Genomic DNA, 9,216 nt, shown 5'->3' on the forward strand with positions numbered 1-9,216 from the left:
CACCAAAAAGGGAAAAGGCTTTCCTTGCACTCTAGCTGCTCGTGACTAACTGCAATTAACACAACGTGAAAGACGTTACAGAACTGCAAGTCCCCACCACTGCATAGGCCACCAAGGCCTCTTACACAGCACAGCCAAACCCCCTCCTGAGGCTGAACATGTCTGTCCTCTCCAATATACATCCTCAGCCTCCACTGCAAACGGATCAGCAAGGAAATCCAACTCCCATGACTATTTTTTTGCCTGGGCCAGAGGAGCTAGCTACAAACTCACAGAGATGTTCCACCAAGCAGATGTCTCCAAGAGGGAAGTGAAAGACTTGAAGTCACATCTGCCACTGGAGTCAGCCTGGGCAGCCCCAGCTAGCACCGCAGTAGAGAAAACATCCCTTTTTCTCCCTGTCCCACCCCAACCCCCATACATCAGACCTCCATGACTGCAGACAGCAAAGCATGGGTACCATCAACTTCATCTGCTAATTAACTCAGGAGGAGCCCGTGTCAGCAAGCAAGTGAAGACAGCCCAAATTAAGCCTGCTACCTACCATCTGGAACAAGTCAGCCAGAATGAGGCTTTGCAGACACTACAGCCAAGGCAGAGAAACCTCGTGCTGCCTCACTGCCCTGTGCCGTGCTACAACACAGTAATTCAAGGGGATCTTGATGGTGTTGCCAACCAGCATCAGCAAGAGACTCCCGCAGCCCCGACTGTTCTCATCTCATGCTTCACCAGCTGCAGGTCATCCACAGGCAGGGATAAAAAGGAGCGGGTCGCTAGCGAAGCTGAATGCCTCTGAAGGCGCTAGCAAAGTGGAGGCTTTTTCATAGAAACATCTTTACACCATTCACGAAGCAGACAGCCAGCAATACTGTCTCCTCCCTCCTCCGGACCATCCGAGTGCTCTCGCCTCCAAAGGTGGCTCAGGCAGATACCATCACCCTAAAACAAGAGCGGGGTTTTCCTGCAGGAGACGAGCCTGGGAGCTTGGCACAGCAGGGAAGGATCTTTCCCCCAATTACAGGCAACACCACCTAACGTTAGGCTTGTCCAACAAGTTTCTTTTGCAGGGACCTATTTTTCAAACACCTCTATTACTGAGGTAGGAATTCCTGGGGAATAAAATAAATAGTTTCATCGGTGCAATCGGGAATATATTATAAAGACAATGAGGCCACACCACAGCTCATTGGATGCACCAGGCTCCCGAGCTGTTTGAGCGCAGCTTCCACCCCGGGGCTGGAGCCTGGCAAGAGGCAGCGGGTCTGTCCCAGCACAGAGGGTAAGGGGTTCATGTGCAACACCCAGCTTGCTAAGACACACACCAGGAAGGCAGGGTCAGTACCAGACCCCCAATTCCTGCTGTGTGGCCAGCCCCAGCACACGGCATGTTCCTGGCATAGCCTCTGAGCCCCCCCGGGTGCCCCCTTCACAAGCACACGCAGGACTTGCATGGCTCCTAGCTGTATTTTAGCTCGCAGCTCTCAGCCTCTGAAAGGCTGGGCAAGCTTTCCCACCAGATCAACCTCAGATCACACCAGGAACTTCAATTCCTGTAGTCATCTCAGCTTTCCTTACTCTTTTTATACAAGCCGTGATGATTTCCTTAATGCAGCTTACTTCGCAGTGAGGTGCTCCTTAGCAGGAAAAGACATGTTTTAGGCCAGCCACAGAACTTAATTTCTGAAGGCTACAATTTTATCACCTAGAGTAAAAGCAGCAACTCTGTCTGTGTGAGAGATGTCTGGGAGGGAAAAGCTGCAAAGGAGAAAGGACCTGGAAAAGCAGATAACTCCATGGCATTCAGGATAAGAAACAGCCACACAATTTGCCTTTATTTTCTTGCGCCTTTACCTGTAGTCAGGCAGGAACAGCTACTGAGGCAACTGAAATAACAAAGCCTACCTGAACTGGGGGAAATCCAGGCCTTAACTTCTCAGCAGAACACCTGAGCACAGACAAACCTGTCATTTTGAAATTGCTGTGGCTACACACCCACCTGACACGAGTGCTATAAGCAGGCCTGGCAATGACTAAGAGGTTTGGTATCATGAACTAATACTAGTTGCAGCCCCAGCTAAAGCTCCAAGATGACTTTTACCCTTCTCCCTGCCTCTATCTCCTCTCCTCCTTTGCCAGGGCTCATACTCACTACCAGGCTTTCCACCAAGACGCTAACAATTTCTAAGCAGCCAGGCTCAAAACAGAGCCCACTGCGTGTCCTCTACTTCAGTGTCCAGTATATCTCTGTGGTCTCCAAGCAAACACATGCACGGTTTTGGACATCTAAAAATTGCCTGCCAGCTGCCACTTAAAAAAAAAAGCCATGTAACAGCACATCTCTGAAAGCTGGACAGATGGGTAGTGTTCTTCAGTGGTGGTACTTAGCTAGGAAACCCCTGCTCTCTTCTGCAACAGCACTCAGTCCCTTGCCCACTGACCGTACAGTATTTGGAGAGAAGACTGTAGAGCACACTGCCTCGGCCTCTGTGGGGAAGACACAACTCAGAGTGAGAGTGTGTGTGTGTGTGTGGAGGGGTGTTCACCCAGCCAGGGTCCCAAGCACTGGCAAGAGCCAAGCGATCATGTAGTCATGTATAGTTCAAGGGCAGCTTCAAGACTAGCACTTCCCTCGTCCCCCCTGGAAATCCAGAGAACGAGACACTGCCTTTGCTGTGAGGTTAAGCTCAACGCTGTAAATAAAATTGTCTGTACACAAATGCAAGCCAATAGAACAACTTTTTACTGAAACCTACGCAAAGTCCCCAACAACTACCCATTTTATACCAGGCACCGTACTAAAGAAATCTCTAAAGCCTGTAATAAAGGCAAACATCAGGCTTAATATAAAAAGCTAAGTCACAGATGATAACCCACTAGGAAAAGAACGACAGAGCATGTGTGCGCGGTACAAGCTTTATAATCTGTCGTGCAGACCAGACACCCAGCCTGGAGAAAGCCTTTCCTCTGCAACACAGCGCTGGCAAACAGCAATTTCCGATCATCAAGGATTTCAAGCAGATTTCCCATCATCAAGGATTTCAAGCAGATTTATTAGTTTAATCCTAATAATGCAAATAAAGCCAGATGCAGAACTTGCATATGTCGCTACATGTGGAAAAACCTGCCCATAACCCCCCTTCCTGAATCTCTCGTAATAAAGCACAAGCCTGTACAGTTACCCTTTTCCTTCTTCCCCATCCTCTGGAAACTGAGCCAGCTCGGTGCTACCAGGCTGGGTACGCGAGGGGGACAAGGCTGGCACAGGTGCCATTTCAGTAATTTATTTCTCTCCCAATAAAGGTGCTTCTGCACTTGTATCTAGCTGGATGTCCTAGCACTTGGGACCAAACTCAAAGCTTGCATGCAGTGATATACCTTCAGGGGTTGCAGTTTCTTCTCTCTTAAAATCCAATCCCTAGCAGAGAGGCTGCAAATTCCCCTGTTAACAACAAGGGCTTTGGAGGCTCAAGTGATACCCCCAGGTCACACTCCACTTCTCCTCATCCCACTCTCTGGGGTCAGACTACCACCGGTTAGGATCCTGCTCAAAGTCACATGCAAGGATACCGATCGCTGTCAGATAAGGGATTCAGAGGGGGGCTGGCATAAGCAAGGAGTGAGCAAAGCCTCTCATGGCCCCAGCAGCTGCTTGCTCAAGGCCAAACGTAACTCCCTGCCACCGCAGCGCACCCAGGAGGCGCAGGTGCTCTGGGCATGAAGCGCAGCACAGTGGCATTGCTAAGGCCAGACTTGGTAGACACCAGCCATCATTAGAGGTTGCACTTGCTCCAGGCAGTTTCATGTTTTACAGCCTGCAATCTGCTTGCACATATCTCAAGCTCAGCACTGTTAGTGAATACCCCCAGCAAGTTTCTAAGAAACATATCTAGATTTTGGGGGAGGAAGCTCATTCGTTAAGGGATGAGACTAATCCCACGTTCAATTTCCCACAAACACCGGTTATGCATCAGCAGTCATGAAAAGACTAAGTGCCACATTAAATTCCTGGGGCTGGGAAGGCAGAAATCTCTTCAAGACCGTCCAACATAAAATGAAAAATAAGTAAATAAAACATCAAGGTCTCACACTTCCTCTTCATGCAAGTAGGTTCAGATGCTACCAGCCCCTGAACCTTCAGCCAGCTGGTATGTTTTCATAAGCTTAGCTTTTCTTGGCCAACAATTTTAATTTTTGCTCTAGAAAAAGTGACGTATGTACCCCAAAAGATAAAAGCCCAATGGGAACAGTGTATAAATGCACAACATAAGGAAATAAGCGAGAGAAAAATGTTTTTCCTTTTACTGTTGCTAAGTTTTATTAACACTGTTATTTTGAACAGCTACGTGCAGAAAACAAAAACTCCTAAAGGAAAATACTAACAGTATTCCTATAAACAAACTCACATTGGTGGCTAAACTCCAGACACTAATTAAATGCATCCTGTAACCATAAAATCCTTTTCTTACTTATAAATAATTCTGAGACCTTGATCCAAAACCCACTATCAACTTTAGAGGGCCCAATGCTCCAGCCATACAAAGTTTATTCCATCAGGAAAACAAAAAACCCCCCAAACAAACAAAAAGACCCCCAAACAAACAAAAAGGCAAAAAATCCCCTATAAACTCAGGAAGCATATTGCACACTAACCCGACAAAAACCACACAGGTTCTCCAGTACTAAGAGTGCCATGGTCAGCAAGTCTGCTCTTGGAAAACAGTCCCAGGGTGCACTGGCAGGAAAGGAAACGGCTCTGTCTTCTGTGGACTTATTCTTGAATTTCCCCTCATATCAGCAAGGGAAAAATCGGCCCCTGCTGCGCACTCCAAGAATACGTCCAGCACCACCCGTGCAGTAAGCTGATGAAAGACGTTGCAGTCACATATTTAGTGGGACAGAAAAGCAAAACTGATTTATAAACTTGGGGGGGAAGCAGCCGTGTATTAACACCACCATATACACTTAATCAAATTAATTCACTTAATGATGAATAACTAACAGACACAGCTATGCTCTGCATGGTTTCCCATGACTATGCTAAGATCCCTCTGATAAAACAACGCGCATCCATAACTTGGCAGCAGGTTCATCATCAAGACCTGTAATCCTATGGGCTGTACCCGTGATTTGCCATTTTCCAGGTGCTTAAGAGAAAGGGGGTCCGATGGCCTTTTGCCAGCACTCAGGAGCAACGTAAATGAGCAGGCACATTTCTCATTTGATAACTCTCTGAGCTCTGGACATCAGATAGAAGTCCCCTTAGAATCTCTTACAAAATATAACATACAGCTTTACACCTTTTGACCTGATCAAAGTATGGAGACTTGCATCTCTAAAATGAAGGAAACTTACTTTCTAGTCATCGGACCTTTTCCCCCACACCTATTACGATCACTAAGGGGGTTGTGTGTTTGGCTCCCACCCCCCAACCGTTCCATAATCAGCCTTCCTATAGCTATTTTTTCAAAAGCTCTCCGTCCCAACACTGTCCCTGGCAGAGCTGCGTGTTCAGTGATCTCATGGTATATGTCAAAGCTCCAGAACATTTGAGGATTTCAACCTGTCCGCTAGAAAGACCAACATTTGTAACGAGAGGCAGTAAGCAGTCATTTACACACATAGTAGGAGCAACACTTGGCCTGGAAATGAGAGGGGAGATGCTTTCATGGGAGGCAAAGGGATAAGCTCCATGAGGACAGCAAACAAGTTATCCGAGGCTTCTGAAAGCAGCAGCTGCCAGCGTAGCCAGGTCTGCGCGGCCCCCAGTATCCCGCAGCTGGGAAGAGCGGTGCTCCTCGCTGAGCACACCAACTGTGGACCCAGCTTATTTTGCCAAAACTACGGGGGTAGCTGCAAATGTCATTTTTCTTCCTATGAAATGGGACATTTACTGGTAATGCTCCGCTGGCCATAAACACTTCATCGTGCTTCCCAGCGCCATGGCTCTGCCAGGAAAAGGTCTGCAGTAAAAACGTGGTTTGGTTATCAGTTGCTTTCAAAAGAAAGAGAAGACCCTGTGCATTACAGCCAACGCTTATTTAAAAGATTACGTGCTTTATGGGAACACGCTGTGTTTAACCAGAGGACAGTGAACTTGCATTTGAGCTGGTCACTGACCCCCCACAGCGGCAACGCAGAGGTTCCCACTGCTTCAGCAGTGAGCTGGCGCCACCAGCACGGCCTTCGCAGAGCTCCAGCAGCCCCAGGGTAAGGTGGGCAGCACTCTGCCTGGCCGTTTCCCTACGGGTGACAACTACAGGCTGAGCTACGAAATTGTCGAGTGCCCCCTCCCAAGGAATAAGACCCTGCCAGCCCCTGTGGGTCTTTGAGGAGTTTCTGCTCGGCGTGTTTCCATCTGATGCCACAGCCCAACCTCCACGAACAAACCTGACACAGGAGTTTCACCCTCCTGTCTGAAGGCCTTGCCTCCTCCATCCAGTAGCTCAGGCGATGAACCACAAAACGTTCCTGGGCTCTAACACCAACAAAATAGCCTTGCAGAACGCAACCGCTCCAGCTGCTCACATGCAAGCACTGCTCTATCGTGTGACCACAATAGGTTTCACTCTATCGTGTGAAACCTCCGATTCTGGAGGCATAAGGTGCAAAGACACACCAGGTAACACAGATAAACTAAAGCAAGTCTCCTTGTAGCCTTCTGTAATTATTCTCAAAGCAACAAAAATTCTCACAGCTAAATGGCGCACATGAACTTTTGCAAAGAAAGAGAGACAGACACTCTAAGGGCTTGCAAAGGGGCAGCTATCATCTCAAGTGCTCCTCAGGTGTGAGGATCACTTTGTTATTACAACCAACATGAGGGGAAAATGCCAGACTTCAATGGTGTTTTCAGCCCTGCCACAGAGCCTCTGGACAGCAGAGAGCAAACAAACCACAATTAGTGGGAGGCAGGCACTGACCCTGCCCTACGTGCTGTCAAAGGCTTCCCATCCGCATACCAAGGCTCCCAAATGCCTTTGTGAGCTGGACCTTTGGCTTCTAGTATCTTGGTCCTGCTTTGCCCGCAGCGTCACGACAGTTTAATTAAAAGCAGGAGGCTGAAAAGCTAGAAACAGGCAGGGGAGTGCTGCTGGGTTCACATCTGGCTCTCGAGTTCAGTGCTGAAGCAAGGCTTCCATTTCCCCAGCTGCAGAAAAAGCACCCAACACCAAGCTCCCAAGCCAGATAACGGGTCTGTAACGGTACCGAGCTGCCTTGGAGCCGAGAGATCAAGAGACCTGGCATTTTTCCACACATATCCAAGTACTTGAAACAAGGGAATTGTCTTCCCATATGACAGAGATATTGCAAAGGCTGCTTGGGAAAAGCCGGCAGCTAAGAATGTCTCCCTGTGTTGCTTCCTACTTCTTGTTTGACGCATGAAGAACACTCATATTTAATACATTTCTGCTTACTTCAGAATATCCTGCCTAGAGCCCAGTGCTGCTCTGCAGAAGAGCCCGTCTTTAGGAACCAAGTGCGACACTTCCAAACATTACCCTGAGCTAATCCAATGTTATTTTTCCTGCAGCAGGCCGCTGCTCACAAGACCATTGGCAGAGATTTGCTAACCGCTGGTATTCACCCACGTGCTCGCTGGAATCATATTCTTGCAGATTCATAAATTATTCCATACACAGGCTGATGCAACGTCCACTAGCTGTCGATGGAGCCCTGCTAAAAGGTTAAACTGGAACCAGTATCCACCCTTACAGATGAATTCACATCAGCCACCACGTTCTGCTTTGACTGTCCACCCCAGTCATGTTTGTGATTTAAAGAAAGCAAAAGCAGTCAGACCCAGACTTACCTTTAATTTCTGCCCTCCTGTCAAGACTTGTGCTGTAGCAATCCATGCCACTGCTTGTAACAGACTAGTGTTAAATTAAACCCACACTTCCAATGTTATTCCTCGATACACCCCAAAAGCGAACAGAACAAGTTCTCTAGAGTACCACCCATTTAAACAGTTCAGCTGCTCAGAGTTCTCCCAGAGAGTCAAGCTAAACACATACCTGCTACAACTCAAAGTCTTGCAGCGTTACGAGTACAGACAATACCTATTGCACTCCACTTTGTTGAAATACATAGCTCAAGGACAACTCTTGGAAGGGAAGACTTGAACATTTTGCAAGGCTGTTTCTCCAAACAACAATAATAAGCAAGAAGATTTGCCATTAGCTTGCATCTCCTGCAGTTACTTTATGCTGTAGTTTTGTATACTCACGTTACTCAGATTTCTCATCTTTTTCCCCTAAGAGGTGTCACTCCAAAGAAGTGTGAGCTAGTCGCCAGGTGCACCAGACACCACTCATCCCACTGCCTTGGGCAGGAGAGCACAGAGGCAGCTCACGACAGGCTGCTCTCCTGCAGCCAGATTTGCAAAGGCAGACTGCCGGGCCAGCGCGCAGGCCCATTAGCTAGGGTCCCACACAGGTCACAGGCTGCCCATACTTAGATGCCCATTTTCTAGGCTTGATCTCAAATCCTTTTTTTTCCTGGAAGCACCAGGATAGGCAGCAGGGCACGTCAGGTATCCCTCTGTAAGCAGAACGCTGAACTGTTTAGCTTGACCGACTATCTATGCCAGCACATACCACACAACAGTTGAGCACGAGTCGACCGCGGAGCAAGAACGACTGTGACAGATGAGCGGGGGTGCTGCCAAGCGAGCAGGCTCCACTGCACTGTGCTTCATCTCTCTGCAACAGCAAGGCTTTAAAGACCTGACAGAGCAGGTAAATCCCGTCACAACTTTACGGAGCCAAACCTAAGGATTCGGGAAAACAAATATACCCAAAGGCAAATTCAGCCTGCTCTGAGCAAGCGTCTCCTGCAGAGGACAAAGCAAGATTAGTTCACATGAAGGAGCTTCCTGCTCTGACGTGCTCTACAACTCCAAGTGCTGCAGACTGCCTATCCCAAAACTGGGGCACAAATCCCATGCGCAGTGCATGTTTTTGCCTTTGGCTGGAGTTATTTAGTGAGAGAAACCAAAGCAAGCGATCTGCTGCTGCACATTCCTTATTAACACTGCAAAGGAGATGCAGCAGTCTCCACCTTTGCATTGCTTAAAGTGGTATGTAATGCATGAAGCCACAAGCAGCACTGCATGGGTTGCTTATACGCCAGAGCAGCCGGGGTGTGACAGGTAAATAACTGCTCCGGGAACTTGGTAAGCCTTCAAAGAGGAAGGCTAATGCCCAGCTCTTCCTC

This window comes from Aptenodytes forsteri, unplaced genomic scaffold (assembly GCF_000699145.1).
Source record: "Aptenodytes forsteri isolate BGI_AS27 unplaced genomic scaffold, ASM69914v1 Scaffold221, whole genome shotgun sequence".
Lineage (NCBI taxonomy): Eukaryota > Metazoa > Chordata > Aves > Sphenisciformes > Spheniscidae > Aptenodytes > Aptenodytes forsteri.